Source organism: Carassius auratus, unplaced genomic scaffold (assembly GCF_003368295.1).
Source record: "Carassius auratus strain Wakin unplaced genomic scaffold, ASM336829v1 scaf_tig00005954, whole genome shotgun sequence".
Classification (NCBI taxonomy): domain Eukaryota; kingdom Metazoa; phylum Chordata; class Actinopteri; order Cypriniformes; family Cyprinidae; genus Carassius; species Carassius auratus.
Genome location: NW_020523716.1, coordinates 244,776 through 262,177, shown reverse-complemented (window position 1 = coordinate 262,177; position 17,402 = coordinate 244,776).

The window sequence follows — 17,402 nt, the reverse complement described above, 5'->3', positions numbered from 1 at the left end:
CAAGTCATCCAGTGGCCCCAACCACGAAGACAGCGATGCTGATTACATACAGTCTGATAAACTTTATTTCATTACTGGTCTTTTGAGAACCTTTGTTGAACATGGTAATATTTTTGACTAATAAATTATTTTTTTGTCATATGTGACCATTAAACTAGTTATTTATTTCTCTTTTTTGTTTATGAATTTCTAAATCTGTTTTAGATTTAAATTTTTCTGTTACTGTTGATTGTCTATTAAATATGGCAATGTTATAATAATATAATAACAATTATTTAATAATTTAATAATTTAATTTGGGCCTTTCACCTATTTTTGTGTTTTACATTTTGTAGTTTAATGAGATAGACGTAAGCTTCAATGTGATATGGTCAATACAAATATTTTCCAAAAACACAATGTTGTTTATTTGAATTGATAAAATTACATCTTCTGGTAAAAAAAATAAAATAATTATGTTTATAAAAATCAACTAAAAAGGATAAAAAAAGAAAAAAACATGCAACACTATCTAACTGTGGAACATTCACCACAGTGTGTGGATCCAGAATATACCCACTGTCCTCCCAGTCAACGTAAGGAATGTTCATCTCCTGAAATAAAACAACAGCGAAAGATTCACTGTTTTATCACTAATATTGGTTAATTCAATTAAAGTGTTACTATCATCTTGAAAATCTAAATGGTCTGTAATATTTGGATGAAAGGGATAGTTAAACCAATAATGAGAATTGTCATTTACTCACCCTCAAGTTGTTCCAAACCTCCACTGAGTTTCTTAGTACAGTATTTCCATCCTATTATGAAAGTCAAAGGGTGCCATCAACTGTGTGGTTACAAACATTCTTTAAAATATCTTCTTATTTGTTCAACAAAAGAAAAACTCGTACAGGTTTGGAACAACTTGAGGCGGAGTAAATTACTACATTTAAATATCTGTATAACCTATCCCTGTAAAAAGATATTTTCTTTGTTTAACTGCTTCAGTACCTTTTGGTTGTCAATGGGATTTTCCATCTGACCAACCACCCAGATTTGGTTTGGTGAGAGGTTTTGCTCTGTTCTCAGTGGGTGGTTGTCCCATCCCTCACGGAACACATTGAGGTTTGCTTGCAGTCGGGGCAAAAATACATAATGGCAGGAAAACAGGTGAAGAGTGTTGCTCAAATCCAGCATTTCCTGTTCCTCTAATGTGTGCAAGATTTGATAGAACATGCTGGTGACTCCCATTCAGAGATCATGCCAGAGTCTCTCTACTCTTAATTTAAAAAAAGAAAAAGTAAAAAAAAAGAATTACATTACAAGTCTTTTAAGTAGTAAAATAAATTTAAGCAATCTTAGATTAATCTACCTTGCCTCTGATTGTGAACACTTTTGCCTGCTATAAAGCAGTTACTGTCTGGCTCATGTACAGAAAACATCAGACAAGCCACATCAACATTTTCTCCTCCCTGATCAGCTCGCACTCTAAACAATAATATAACATACATAATGAAGAACCAACATTTTTCTAATATATCATCAAATGTATATTTATAAAATGTAATTAATGTCAAATGTATTAAATGTGTACATTGTTTTTAACTTGCTAGTCTATAGGAAGTTATTTATTTTTAATATATTTTTACAGTATGCAATAAATAATAATAAAAAAAGGATAGTTTTACTTCAGTGGGTATCCAAATTCCTCAACAGCCTGACTGAAGAAAGCTAGGGTTGTGTCAGATCGGTTGTTGTCTGCAGCTCCCAGGTACATTATCTATACAAAAGACAGAAGCATTTCAAGCACACATATCCAGTATATATTGTACTTTTAGATAAAAACGTGCGCTCACCTTGCGTGAACAACCGTCAATCCCAGCAAAGATCACTAAATTGTACAGTTCAAAAGCATTGCATTTTTCTACAGGTAAACTCTTGAATAATGTAGGAAATATTAAAAATATTAGCCTATTGAAGAGCATATTACATTTATTGTTTAATACATTCTCAAGTTACCTGATGAGTTTATGGTTTGTGTCTATATGTACTTAGTACTTTAGGCATGGCACTGAGTATGTTAAATTAAATTAAATTAAATTAAATTAAATTAAATGAAAATTAAATAAAACAAAATAAAATGTATGCATTTAGCAGACGCTTTTATCCAAAGTGACTTACAGTGCATTCAGGCTATCAATTTTTACATATCATGTGTTCCCGGGGAATCGAACCCCCAACCTTGCGCTTGCTTGCTTGCTTGCTAGCGCAGTGCTCAGGGCCGTCGCCAGAACAAACCAAATGGGGGGCATTTAATTTTCATAGGGGGGCACACTTTTTTTAATGATCTGAGACAGACCATAACAACAACCCATATTAGGCTATAACTAAAATAGACCACAATAGTCTTGTTTTGTTCAATTATTCAAATAAAATACTTCACCGTATAATCTCAACGTCTCTACTACGGTGTGCGCACTATTGAACACTCGACATGGCAAGCAGAATGCTGCATCAGCTTTGACACTATATTCAAGCCAGTCACGAGTCTGATACCATGAAGACACAAAAGAGCGATTTTTATTATTATACAAGCGAGCAGGATATCGCTGTAAAATGATCTGATTCGGTCCTTCATTTCCAAGATCATCAATGGCCTGCAGCTTTGCCCAGTAACAGCCAGAGCGACGGCAATCACGTCATCACTAATAGTAGGCCCATTCATAATTAGACCCAAGATGGCAGCGTTATAGGAGGACGTGTGCTTGTCACTCTGCAAGCAATTTCGAAGGGTTTATGATATTACTGCCATTTTTTAAAATAATTTGATGGCAGAACCTTAAAAAGGAGAGGAGGGGAAGAAAAAAACGAAAAAAAAAACGATCATATAGCAAGACATAGTAATTGTAGGCTACCACGAATGCCCAAGTCTAAAAAGAAAAAGAGGAACACTAAAAGTTCACAATTTCTCTACACGTGCTAGTGTTACCGTTGTAGTGATTACTGTTCCTGTGAGCCAAGTTCTGCTGAAACAACGTCATTAAACTCATTAATGTCATTAATGATCTAAATCAAGAACATGCAATATCAAAAGTTTAATGCAAGTTTGGTTAATTATTCTGTGCGTTACGTTTAGGGGGGCACAAAAAGTCATTTGGGGGGGCACTGCCCCCCGATGCCCCCCCTTGACTACGGGCCTGGCAGTGCTCTACCAGTTGACCTACAGGAACACTGAGACATGACGAGTCTCTGGAAGTTCCGCAGAGGCGAGGAGAAACTCTGGTAGTTCAGCAGAAACGTGGAACGGTTCTTGTAGTTCATCAGAGACGTGGAGAGTCTCTGGTAGTTCCACAGAGGAGTGACGAGACTCCGGTAATCCCATGGTGTTTATACTGGATTCCAGAAGATCGGTGCTGACTTGACTCTACTCACGAAGATTATTGGTGACATGCATTTGTTCAAGAAGATCATTGGTGACTTGTATTTGTTCATGAAGATCAATGGTGACTTGCCTTTTTTCATGAAGATCCCTGGTGACTTGAATTCTCCCATGAAGAACCCCGGTGACTTGACTCTTTCCTTGAAGATCACCAGTGACTTGACTCAGTCCTTGAAGATCACCAGTGACTTGACTCGGTCCTTGAAGATCACCAGTGACTTGACTTGAATCTGAAAGGTCAACGGTGACTAGCCTTGACTCTGGAAGGTCAATGGTGACTAGTCCTGACTCTGTAAGGTCAACGGTGACTAGCCCTGACTCTCGAAGGTCAATGGTGACTAACCCTGACTCTGGAAGGTCCACGAGCACCTGACTAGACTCTGGAAGGTCAACAGGAATCTGACTTGATTCAGGAGGATCAACTGGGACGTGACTCGACTCTGGATGGTCAACAGGAGCCTGACTCGACTCTGGATAGTCAACTGGAATCTGACTCGACCCTGGAAGGTCAACTGGAACTAGCCCTGACTCTGGAAGGTCAACGGTGACTAACCCTGACTCTGGAAGGTCAATGGTGACTAACCCTGACTCTGGAGGGTCCATGAGCACCTGACTCGACTCTGGAGGGTCCATGACCATCTGACTCAACTCTGGAGGGTCAACCAGAACCTGACTCAACTCTGGAAAGTCAATGGGCACCTGACTTGACTCTGGAAGGTCAGCAGGAATCTGACTTGATTCTGGAGAATCAACTGGAACGTGACTTGACTCTGGAGGGTCAACAGGAAACTGACTCGACTCTGGATGCTCAATAGGAAACTGACTCGACTCTGGAAAGTCAACTGGAACCTGACTCAACTCTGGAGGGTCAACTGGAACCTGACTCAACTCTGGAAGTTCAACGGGAATATGACTCAACTCTGGAGGGTCAACGGGAATATGACTCAACTCAGGAAAGCCCACTGTAGCTGCCATCCTCTGCAATGGCTCCGGGCTGGCGGCCACCTTGTGCAGTGACGCTGGGTTGGTGGCCATCTTGTACTTGTACACGGCAGACGTGACATGAACACTCCTGGGAATCTCTAGGATCTTTAACAGCATGGAGAAATAATCCAAAAACGTCTCAGCGGCCATCTTGGGCGTTGGCGCTGAGCTGGCACCGTTGCGCTGGGCTGGTGACCACTTTGTGCTGTGGCGCTGTGCTAGCGTCCATCTTGCCTCGTGGCGCTGGGCTGACGGCCATCTTGTGCAGTGTCGCTCGACCTGAGGCCATCATGGGCAGTGGTGCTGGGCCGGCAGCCATTCTGCGCAGTGACTCTGGGCTGGCAGCCATCTTGTGCTTTGGCGCTGGGCTGGCGTCCATCTTGCCTCGTGGTGCTGAGCTGGCGGCCATCTTGTGCTGTGGTGTTGGGCTGGCTTCCATCTTGCCTCGTGGTGCTGGGTTGGCGGCCATCCTGTGCAGTGGTGCTGGGTCGGCAGCCATTCTGCGCAGCGGCGCTGGGCTGGCGGCCATCTTGTGCAGCGGCACTGGACTGGCGGCCATCTTGTGCAGCGGCGCTGGCTCGGCAGACTTGCGCCTCCTTCCCTCTCAGTCCACAATGGTGTGACGGTGATTCCCATCCGAACTCAGGGTCGACGGGGGGCCATATTGGAGAATGATGCCGGAACTCTTCTTGACCACTCACTCCTGAGCGACCTCCCCTGGTCCCACGAAACATGACCAGGCGAGTACCCTCGAAACCATTCCTCACCCGCTAGGTGACTGGGGAGGAAATATGAATAGACATACCGCTGGATCTCTTTTGGATGGAGTCCATCTGTGACGAATCGTGTACCAGAGAGACACAGGAGATAGTAGATCCGATCGCAGGTATTTATTAAGTATAAGGGTAATCCAAATCTTGGTTGAACAAGCAGAGGTCAAAGCCAAACAGACAGTCCAAAAATAAACAAACAAATAAACAAGGAGGGAACAGGAAAGGGAACTCAGAAGACGAGAGGTTAGGGTCAATCTCGGGAGAGGTGCAATTAACAGGAGTGTAATTACTGTGAAGACAGGACCAGACTAGAGGAATTCTAGTGCCTACGGTGAGGGGAAGTGAGCCCACTAGTGGACACCCAAAGAAACAGAGACTAGACAGCGTAACAATGGTCCATCTCCAGAGCACTGAATGAATGCACACCTATTCTTTTACAGTCTATGGTGCACACGCATCTCCCTGAAATTGGCCTAGGACAGGGTCCAAGTGGAGTCCTGGTCTAGCCCATAAGGGTCTAGCCGAACAAGCAGAAGTTCCTCCAAGGGTGTAACTTTGTACATTACAACTTTTTCATGAAATGTGAAAATATTTGGTTTGGTATATGGATGCTCATATTGACCGTTTAACTGTTAACCGAAATAAAAAAATACCGATTAAGACTATCAGTTAAACCTTTTTTTATATTTTTTTTTTTTACATTTAATTTTAAGATTTTTTTTTTTTTTTGATGCATGGTAAAAAAAAAATACTATGTGTACACCCTATATTTGTTAACTCACTGGGCGTGTCGACGCGCAACCACATGCCTACAGACTAGGGGTGTAACGATTCACTCGTTTTCTCGATGCATCGATTACAAACCCTGTCGATTCATATGCATCGATCTTGAAACATGATTTTTGAATCGTGAATTGCCGATCTTGGACAGTAATCGATTCAAAAAGCTAAGAATCGAATGAATCGCGATTTCTATAGTGATTCAATGCTTTCAAAATGTATACACATTAAATTAATACATGCACGAATTAATGGAGACCAGAAAGAGTGTTCGTGAATCGTGCCTCTTATCTGTCCTTCACGCGCTCCACTGTTTACCGCGAGACTGTCACAGGATTGCGCTCGCGCTCCGTTCGTCTCTGAAGCAGCTGACGCCCGTTTCACACATACTCCGTCTGCGGTGCGTATGTGTTGCATATTTTTTTACGCACCCATGTTAATGGATTATAGCATTCACACTGCACGCGGTTGCAGTCCGTCAGTACGTTCCAGGAGCAGTGCGTCTGCAGCAGTGCAGCGATCGTTTGCGTACCGAGTCTATTTTTGCTGTGCTGCACGCGCTGAATTAAAGTGACAGCGCATTGTTCGCGGTAAAAATTAACATGGATTGACACGGAAATGCAGTCATTTCACAATAAATACTAATCAAAGCCTACTGTGTTTCACACGCAACACATGGGTTTTGGCTAGATTTAAAACAAGAAAAGGAGCAACTTTAGAGAAACAAGGCAACATTATGCACTTTTATAGAGGAAGAAAAACAAGGTTATTTAAGACCCATTGGATTGCGTGTAATAAAGCTTTAAATGCAAAAGGCAAAAGAGTCGACTGTTTCTGTCAGTGGTGAGTTTTAATTTTGAATGTTTGTGATATCCTAACAAGAAAAGTAGGCTAACGTTGTGTTTAAATGTGTTGCAGCTTGTTTCAGCAACTTATTATAAAAACGTAGCAGTCAAATGCATGAGTAATACGTTGTTTATATTTGAATTAAATATGTCTATTAAAGATTGTTACTGTACTGTGATGAAAGAGTATCATAATGCTGAAAAAGCTTTTTTATATATATATGATTTGATATCAAAATAATTGACAAAGCTTGTGTTTTGTGGCTTAAACAGCCGCGGATCAGTAGTGGACTACAAACGCGTCCTGTGTGAAAGCACAATGGGTCCGTGCTGCTTCAGCACCACATACGTAACGCACACGGACTGCATACGCACTGCAGATGGATTATATGTGAAACAGGCATGACTTGTGGCCAGTCATGCTAACGTGAAGTAGTTTTACTTTTCTGTAGTTTGTCAATGGCTCTCTGCATCTTACCGACGGAGTTACCGTAGCCGTCGACAGCTGTATTTATTGCATGGACGGAGCTGAAATGTAAGTGTCTATATCATACGCACAGATCCATTGAATGATAAATGTTTTTAAACAATGCGGATGAACCGAATATACCAAGGAAACTTTTAAAATTAACCACAGCATTAACAACGACCTTGAAATAAGAGTGCGAGATTTATCTGATAATCAGATGCATGAAAGTAGCGTTTGTTTCATTAGCAAACAGACATCTGGCGCGTTTTCTCTTAGAATCATTCGCTGATGGAGAGGAAAAGTTAAACAGAGATGAAGACGTTTTCACACTGAAAGAGAAGCAATCTCGCTCTCATAGAAGTGCCAGGCTATATCTTCAGCTAAACTGAATAAAAGCAGAATGAACTGATGAAACTAAAACAAACCCACAAACAATTTATGAATGATGCAGTGCTAATTGACATTTATTACAGTACCGAAACTATAAAGTATATTTTCTACCTTATTCTGTGCAGAAAATGTATAATTGCTAATTAAATGTAGCCTAGTATATAAAACAGTCATAAAATTGCCATTAGGAAAAAATATCGATTACAAATGATTGATTATAGTCCAGCAGTGTATTTGATTTATTACAGCTAATTAAAAGTAATTAAAAAAGAAGATAATTCCTTGTAAAATAATAACAATAATAATAATTATTATTATTATTATTATATAGGCTACATACATAAAATGATTGTATTTGACATTTCTGTCACTTCTGAAATTATGGCTACGCCCCTGGTGTGACAAAATGTTAGCTTATACATAATACTCTTTAAGCTCTTTTTTAAAAACTTGGCTCACATACATTTTTACGTATGCCATGTCGCATCATTAAACTAGCATTTAACAATGGACTTTTTTTTTTAACCTGTGGTTCTCTAACCAAAAATGCTACTGTAATTTGTCCCCTGACTAAGCATTTAAAGAATTTAGTAGAAGCATTTAAATAATCCCGTGAATGCACTTAAAGAATCGAATCGTTATAATCGAATCAAATCAAATTTAATTGTGAATCGAATCGAATCATTCTAAATTAGCAAAAATCGTGTTTGAATCGAATCGAAAACCTATGAATCGTAATCGAATCGCTGCCTTGCCAAAGATTCACAGCCCTACCACAGACATACCGTATTTTGCTGAGCAAGCAAAATTAAGTGAGCAAAAAGAACTAGGCTACTTTGTGGGACCATTTTGACAGAAAGGGTGACGAAGTTAATTTCAAAATATGGTACGCGGTATTAAAATAAAGCAGTAGTGCAACGACACAATCACTTGCGATGCAAACATCCACAAGCAAATGAAATGCGCTTCCCGAAGCTGGCCACTCCAGCAAGACATTGTTTCTGTATTCCCGAAAATCTGTGACATCGGAGAGGGTGTTTTCTGCTGCAGGTCGAACGGTCCACAGTGCTGCACTCCAGACTAATCCCATATCATGTAGACTAGGGGAGTACAGATGAAAAATAGCCTTTGGCTAAATCCGGTACAATACATGAAATGGAAATTTTATGTTAAAAATTGTGCATGGCCCTTCATGAATTAAAAAACAAAACAAAATTGTTTTTTTTAACGTTTTTTAAATAAAAAGGAGACAAGGTGTGCATTGAGGTAGGCCTGCTATTTTAATTTGACGAAAAAACTTCAACTTCAAAAAGCTTCAAACTGATTCAGTGTTTTCTTTTTTGTCGTCGTCATTTTTGTTAATTAAGTTAAATATATATATATATATATATATATATATATACATATTGTAGGCCTATTTTTTTATTATTAATCTGTTTTTATCTGTTATCACTGTCAGAAATGCTACAGGTGCCTGAAAATTTGATGTGAATCTTACAAATACCTACAAAGGGAGCCAAAGGGTAATTGCTGTTGTTACGGAGGATAAAATCCTTGTTTAGGCTTTTGTCCAAACATGTAATTCAAATATTAACTTAATCTTTAATTAATGGCCAGCTTTTTTGCTATAGATGACACAGCCTCTATAACTTCTTCAACAAAATTCATGTGGACATAACAACCCTTGAAAAAATAAACCATAGTTTTATCATAGTAAAACTGCTTAATTTTCTTTTGAATGATTTCTGGATGCTTTGAGCCTATAAAATTAATTAGACAACTGTATTAATAAAGTCATATCCATAGGTAACTGTCAAAAGATACAATTGTAATTTGAAAAACAATAAAAAATAAAGTTACATTTACTTTTTTCTTTCATTAAAGTTCTGTTTTTACCCATATAGTAGTATTTTTTTTCAAGTGGGGCACAACAATACAATCCTGTGTAGGACACCCATCTGGCCAACAGTGGCCTTCCTGACAATGTCTTTCATATTTTCCTGGACCTGGACACTGTTATTTATTTGGCAGTCTATGTGACAGTCAAAAGCCTCCCGGTTTTCATCCAAAATAGGGAAAGACCACAACAGGGGAAGTTGTGGCCTAGTGGTTAGAGAGTATGACTCCCAACCTTAGGGTTCTGGGTTTGAGTCTCAGTCTGGCAATACCACGACTGAGGTGCCCTTGAGCAAGGCACCGAACCCCCAACTCCTCCCTGGGTGCTGTAGCATGAATGATAAACACTGCTCTGTGTGTGTGTGTTCACTGCTGTGTGTGTGTGTTCACTGCTGTGTGTGTGTGTGTGTGTGTGTTCACTGCTCTGTGTGTGCACTTTGGATGGGTTTAATACAGAGCATGAATTCTGAGTATGGGCCACCATACTTGGCTTTATGTCATTTCACTTTAATATCTTAAATTGTGTTCCGAAGATGAACAAAGCTATTACGTGTTTGGAACACCATGGGGTTAAAGAGCCACACAGATGGGAAATCAAAAATGACCTGTATTACAGTGTATGATGTAGCTGTCCATCTGTGTAAACAATGTGCAAAGTAATTAAACCAAAAAGTACACGATTTATAAAGTTATTGGCTTCTAAAGTAAGGAGTCGACTCTGAATCGCTGAAACGAGTCGTTATAGATTTCAAATCTTTTGCCCATCCCTATGTACGTCACTAGGAAGACTTTGCATAATAATCTCCGCCTACCGTCTTGAGAGAAACTGACCTCTGACCTGCCCCGCCCCCACACACAGACGCTCTGATTGGTGTGATAGCATCATGTCGAGGAGACAGTGTGTTTTTAATTGTAAAGGCAAGTTTGTTTTATTTTCACTGTCAAAGAATGAAGATCAGAAGAACCAATGGCTAAAATTCATTTTCAACACAATACCAGAGCAGTACAACAAATCCCTTCTGTTGTGTTTACAACATTTCACTGACTGCTTTTCTAATCTCGGTGAGTACAGCGGGATTTTCAAAGCGTTTGGCCATAAAAGAGGGTCCATTACCAACTTTATTTAGACCAATGAGCATCTCCGAATCACAACGCGAAGTATGATTATGGAGTTATGTGTCTGTTTTCTCCCGAGCGTCTTATCAGTATGTGTGCTGTCTGCTGCCTTTCTCTGCGCTGATCTTCATTTACAAACACGTCATTAAAATGAAGTGTAACTCCGTGAATACTGAACGAAGAGACATGAGAGCGATATCTATAGAAAGCGTAACATGTCTACTTTAAAACTAAACAAGTGCTGCCGAAAACAGATATTCTGTGATAAAGTAATCCATATGAAAACAACGCGATGTCTGTTTTTCACGTCTCCCTTCGTTATATCTAATGTGACCACGCCCCCGCGCTATTCAGATTCAAACTGAAGCGCACGGCTTGAATACACCCACACAGAAGAAAAAGCAGCGAGACTGTTCAAGTTTTTTATTTTACTGTTTGCTTCGCGGTGAGAGGAATAAGATATAATTCACCCCAAACAGATGCTAACGCATTGTTTACCGTGAAGTTGTGTGCGGAACAACCAATCAAAACTATTTCTGTTGACCAATCAGAAGACAGTATGCTACCGAAAGGTGGGGTTTAAGGAAACTGAATCTTTTGAACAGCTTCACGTGAACCGTTTGGGGATCTCAAATTGAGGTAATTTTAAAATGATATTTTGACAAAATGACAATGTTTTTTAACCTTGGATGGATTTAAACCTAATGTACAGGACTTATAAACAGTGATAGGAAGCTTAGAATTTTCATCTTACTGGCTCTTTAAGTGATTAACAACAACATTTTAATTTTGGGATTTATAATCCCTTTAACATGACATTTTTAATCGTTCATGACTCATAGAGGACAGTAACATGGAACAGTTTGTGATTATATATTTTTTGTACTGTATATATTTTATACATTTTGTTTTGTTTTTGGTCTATAACTTTGGGGTAGGTAGGATTTTTTTTAATGTTTTTGAAAGGTCTCATACACCAAGGCTGTATTTATTTGATCAAAAATAAAACAATAATATTGTGAAAACCTTAAATGTTCAAATAACTGTTTGTACTTTGTATTTGTAAATATATTGTAAAATTTATTACTGTGATAAAAGCTTATATCTTATTTTTTTTAACCCTGTACATGCAAGTGGGTCAGATAACTACACATTTCTGCATTTCCTGTGAGTCGATGTTGGTGTTCAGCTGGTTTTAGCTGTTTTGTCAACTAGTCTCCCAGCCTTAGGGTCTCAGCCTAAACCAGCAACAGCGAGGCTGGAAGATTTGATAAAACCAGCCAACAAGCTTAGGCAATAAAGATGGCACCGCTGTGTTCGGACGCTGTCCTGCTCACTTCGCTTGGATTGTGTTTTGATTATATATATTTGTTTTACTTACAGCTAAGGGTGGGCGATATGGCCAGAGTACACAGTTTCATTACTTGAGTAAAAGTACAGAAACCCCTTACTAAATTTTACTAAAGTACAAGTAAAAGTACTACAGTCAGATGTCTACTTAAGTGAAAGTACTGAAGTACTTGTTTTTAAAAGTACTTGATTACAAGAGTACATTTGATAAATATTGCATTACTACTGCCACAGTGCTTATATTTATGTACAGAAACATCCTACATGGAGTTATGAAAATGTTAATACGTTGGTGAATGTAAATGGAATTGAAAGTAAAATCAAGTAATTTTCATCTTTTTACTATGTTGCTTTATTTAACATTTCTCACTTGCCCACAAGGCCATAGCACAATATCAACGCTCTGACAAACCTCTGCTAGAGTTTTAATGAATTTTTTGCACTTGCATTTGAACCTGACTGTGTTAAACACACCCACATACTCAAGAACATCAAATCATATACTCAGCTTACATTAATGTGTAATATCAGAAAAGAAAATTCAGCTAACAATTGTGTGTACATGTGAGTTTCTATGTTTTTCATCAATCAAATCAATAAACCTAAACCATCAAAGACAATATAGCAATGTTCTGACTCACCTCTGAACCTGACCGTATAATACACACAGCATAGAGCAAAGAAGAGAAAATAATAATGATTCAAGAAAATCAGCAGTGTTTAGGTCAGCGTACAATGAAGGAAAAGGTAATTTGAGTGACAGTATTAAGCCCCTTCCTCTCACATTGACATACAGGCAAAGGCAGGAGAAAATACTTTCAGCTGAATAACACCATTCTCACACACACAATCTATGTGTGACAACTCTGTGTTTGTGTGTGTGTACTGTATTTCAATTCAATCAAATGTCATGAAGTCTTTTGCGGAAAGCTGAAGGTGATTGCTGATAGGCTGTCCCAATCAGTGGTGCCGGCTCAACCTGGTTTACCTAGATTTGTATTTTTTCCTTTTTTTTCACCCACACAGAGGACTTTTTTAGTAACGGGTACTTACGGTTATGGATAGATATGTAGCGGAGTAAAGAGTACAATATTTGCCTCTCAAATGTACTTGAGTAAAGTCATGAGACTACAAGTATCAAAAATGATACTCAAGTAAAGTACAGATCCCTCAAAATTGTACTTAAGTACTGTACTCAAGTAAATGTGCTCTGTTACTGTCTGGCTCTAAATATGGCAATAATATCATATCAATATTTTTTTCAGGAACATCAAAAATTCATGATTTTATCATGATTCTTTGTCAAGTTGGTTTTACTCTTTTGCCAGTATTGTACGTAAAGCTGTTTTCTCCATTTTAAAACCAAGCCTTACAAGGTAACAAAATATAAAATAAATAAATAAAAAGAATAGCATTTAGGCCAAAGCGGCAAAGATAAAATCTTTGGTTCATCGAGTTCTGTGACAGAAATTATTTGCCACTCACCTCATTGGAATCTTGCCAGTATGTTTGAGTGGATCTGCTTTTGCATTGGGGATCGTGGGTGTGGAACCCTGTGTTCCTTCAGTAGCCACCATGTCAGATTCACATCATGTAATGGCAGAACACAGTTCATAAAATGGCTGCCATACCAGAGCCTGCTCATGTCATGCCAGCTAAGACAAAACCTGTTTAAGTCATGCTAGATTCCCCTGTCTAGATGGCAACCACGCCACATTCTCGACTTGTCATGACCACCATGCCGGAGCCTGGTCACGCCACTGCTGTTATACAAATTTCCCCTAATAATTTTTTTTGAGGGGAGGCTATTGTACCCAAACTGATGGGGGGCGGTGACTGTCGGTGTAACCCCATTGAATCTCTAGCAGATGTGGACTGATTGCAAGTGTGATGGACCCACCTTTAATGTCAGTGTAAGTTGCTGGCATCCCATTGGTCTGTACGCTCCCAAGCCTCACACCTTTGACATGCAACAGTCTCCTGTGCTGCCCGTGATGGCGGTCATCATTTTGTGTGTCTGGGCTGGACACTGCTCTCCTGTCCATGAGTCTATACCAGAAGTCTTTCCTGTCCACAAGTCAGAGGCATTCAGAAGTGGTGGCTCCCATCCATGAACTTACATTTTGCCCTGTTACTCCAGTCTTCAGTGTCAGATTACCTTCTGAAATAATTTTAATATGCTGCTTTTATTTAAGGGCAGATAAAAAAAATGCTGTTTTTTTATGTAAAAATCTCAATAACATTATAAGTAGATCTAAGAGAACAGTACAAAATAAAACACAAAAGGCAGTTCATGACCCCTTTAAAATGTGAGGCTAAGCTTTTTTAATTTACAATAAATTGCTTTGAGTATTTCTACAACTTCGATCCAACAAGAAGAACACTTACTTCCAGAAAATTTTAACCTGGGTTTGCATGAACACCACATTCTCAAACAGAAGAACAGTTGCGGGTCTTCTTCCCCCAGTTTCATAACTTTCAGATTGTGGAATGGTGGAAGGAAGTGGAAAGGTTTGATCAATAGATGCCGGTCTGCCAATTTCCTCACCTTAGTCTCAATCTTATCCAGGGAATGAGAGTACCAGAGCCAGCTGAGCATCTGTGACAACACTGAAGAGCCCAGCAGCAGAAAGATCATCACTGTCAAATACACATAGGCCCCATCCTGATAAAATGACACAGCTGTCCAAATGTCCAGCACTATATCCACATTGAACCAGCTGAAGTACCAGATGAGCCCTATGGTGGCCCGGTAGAGCCAGTCCCCCGCTGGGCTGTCCATGAAATTAGTGTCCTGCATCTAGGCCCATATCACAAAGATGGGCCACAGAGAAGTGAGCACCGATATAGCAGGGCAACATAGGGGTAAAGAGAGCAACCACAGCTATAAGTGGGCCAATTAGATTTTTTTTTTTGTGAAAAAGTAGAACATAGATGCCAACAAACCTAGATTGTCCATGTCAGGCAGAAATGAACAAAGCCACCAATGATAATCGACCACATCCAGGCACCCACACTAATTTATAAAGTGTTTTTAAAGTGAAGTTACATGTGGCTAAGTATGGTGACCCATACTCCGAATTTGTGCTCAGCATTTAACCCAAATGCACATACACACATACCGTGCACACGCACATACCATCCACCAAGACGTCACTTCAGTGACTACTGAACTTCCACCCAATCAGCAACCTCGAGAAACCCCCTTTTCGATGATAACAAAGGGCTCGTTCAGTGAATCGCTGGCCGTTTCAGTGATCAGCCGTGAAACAGTGATTCTGTTCAAATTTCTTTTAAAATCTTAAAGGATTCCCTTTGAGCTAAATTGACCTGTTTTATCGGGATTTTTTATTACAGTAAAAGAGTAGCTAAGTCATTTATTGGTTGGAGTCAGATGTTTTTGTATGTGATGATGTCACTACAAAGAGCAGATTGAGCCATGTGAGCAGTCAGTAGAGCAGTCTGTCATCACAATGGAGTCATCAAGCAATCATTCCCAGGCTAAGTTTTTTTATTTTATTTTTTTTTTTTTTTAGAAATTAAGACGGTTTCAAAAATCAAATAATTATTATTTTTTCCTTTACTGACATGAATTACTGATGAAGACTACTTTCCACGAGAAAATAACGTTTTGCCACAGATGGCACCTTTTTTAGGTGTAAATGCTCAACATAATTCATTATTCAAGGCATTTTCTTTGATGTAATAAATGACATGCAATGGTGCAGTCTTTTTACTAGCTACCACTCCCCATGCCTTTACCTATTTAAAATACTTAAGCTTAATAATACATTAAAAAAACAATAGAATCACATTAAAATAGAAAAACATTAAAAAAAAATATCATTCATATATACATATTATCTGTCAAGAATTGCTGTTGAACCATTTATTACAATGGCTTTACACATGTCTGTAACTTTGGCATTCCTCTTGACATTGACTTCTTAGAATTTATGTGTTCTCAGGAGCTGGTCATTTTTAGAGCCATCTCAAATCAGATACCCATTCAGAAAGAACTGCATGAAGTACTTTATCAAGTAAAGTATCAGAAACGCTATCCAAAGCTGTGCATTGGGCTAGGACTGTTACAGAGGCCTTACACCATTGAACTGAGCTCAGGAGCAGTTCCATTTTCCCTCAAAACTCAAAACTCCATGACGCATCTCTCTTCCACTCATGCCAAAAATAATAAAATGAACTACAATGCATGGAGCGAATGGGGGTCATAAGCAGGGTGGAAGAACCCACAGAGTGGTGTGCGGGCATTGTTGTGGTGCCTAAAAAGTCAGGGGATCCACGCATCTGTGTTGACTTAACAAAGCTCAACAAATTAGTGCGAAGGGATAAAATCATAATTCCTTCAGTTGAACAGACTCTTGTGCTGTGTTAATGGGAGACTCTTATCTGGTTATAAAAGAAAATATCACCGTTAATCTATTCTCAAAGTTGGGTTGGGAGCTGGGTCTATACTAAGCAAGCTATGATGACTTTCACCTTGAAATTTTAGTGTGGATGTATACCTAGCCGAATTGCACTGTAGGGGCCGAGAACGAGTCTTTGCACCTGTGTGTATGCCTACTGTGAAATTATCACATCAAACGTGACTTGCTAACATGGATGCAGCTGATGCCGCAGGGTTAGCTTCAGGGAACTTTTTTTAAAAGAAGCTTCCCAATGAAACCTCGACAAGACGCACGCCTGTTTCACACAAAATCCATCTGCAGTGTGTATGCAGTCCGTGTGTTTTATGTATGTGGTGCTGAAGCAGCATGGACTCATACTCATTGTGCTTTCACACAGGATGCGTTTGCAGTCTGCTACTCGGCACGTAAATGCTCGCTGCACTGCTGCAGACGGACCGCTCCTGGAACGCACTGATGGACCACAACCGCGTGAACGCTGGAATCCGTTACCATGGGTGCGTAAAAAAATACACAAAGCTTATGCACTGCAGACGGAGTATGTGTGAAACAGGTTGTTTGCGCCTTGTGTACTTTCTCTAGCACTTTGTGATGCATTTTGGAAACAGGAGATGAGCCCCTGGTCTAATGCACCACCTGGCTTGAGAAACCCGTTCTAAAAGACTTATTTTAGTCATTATTTTATTTGGGTAGCACACATTAATTCACTTAATACACACCATATTTCTGATATTATCGATCAATCTTATCAGATTAATTTTGATCGTTCACTTTTATTTATATCCGTGAATGCAGTACACCTGTATTGCGTTAGCACTCGTTAGCTTGTAATTAGCGTTTTCATTCGAACCTATCGCTGTTTTCTTTTCTCCTCTCCTCTCTCTCGCTCCAGTTTTTCACAAGTTTATCTTTTAGTCTATCTGTCATCCGGTTCGGCATCGTCTCTGAAGGCTCCAG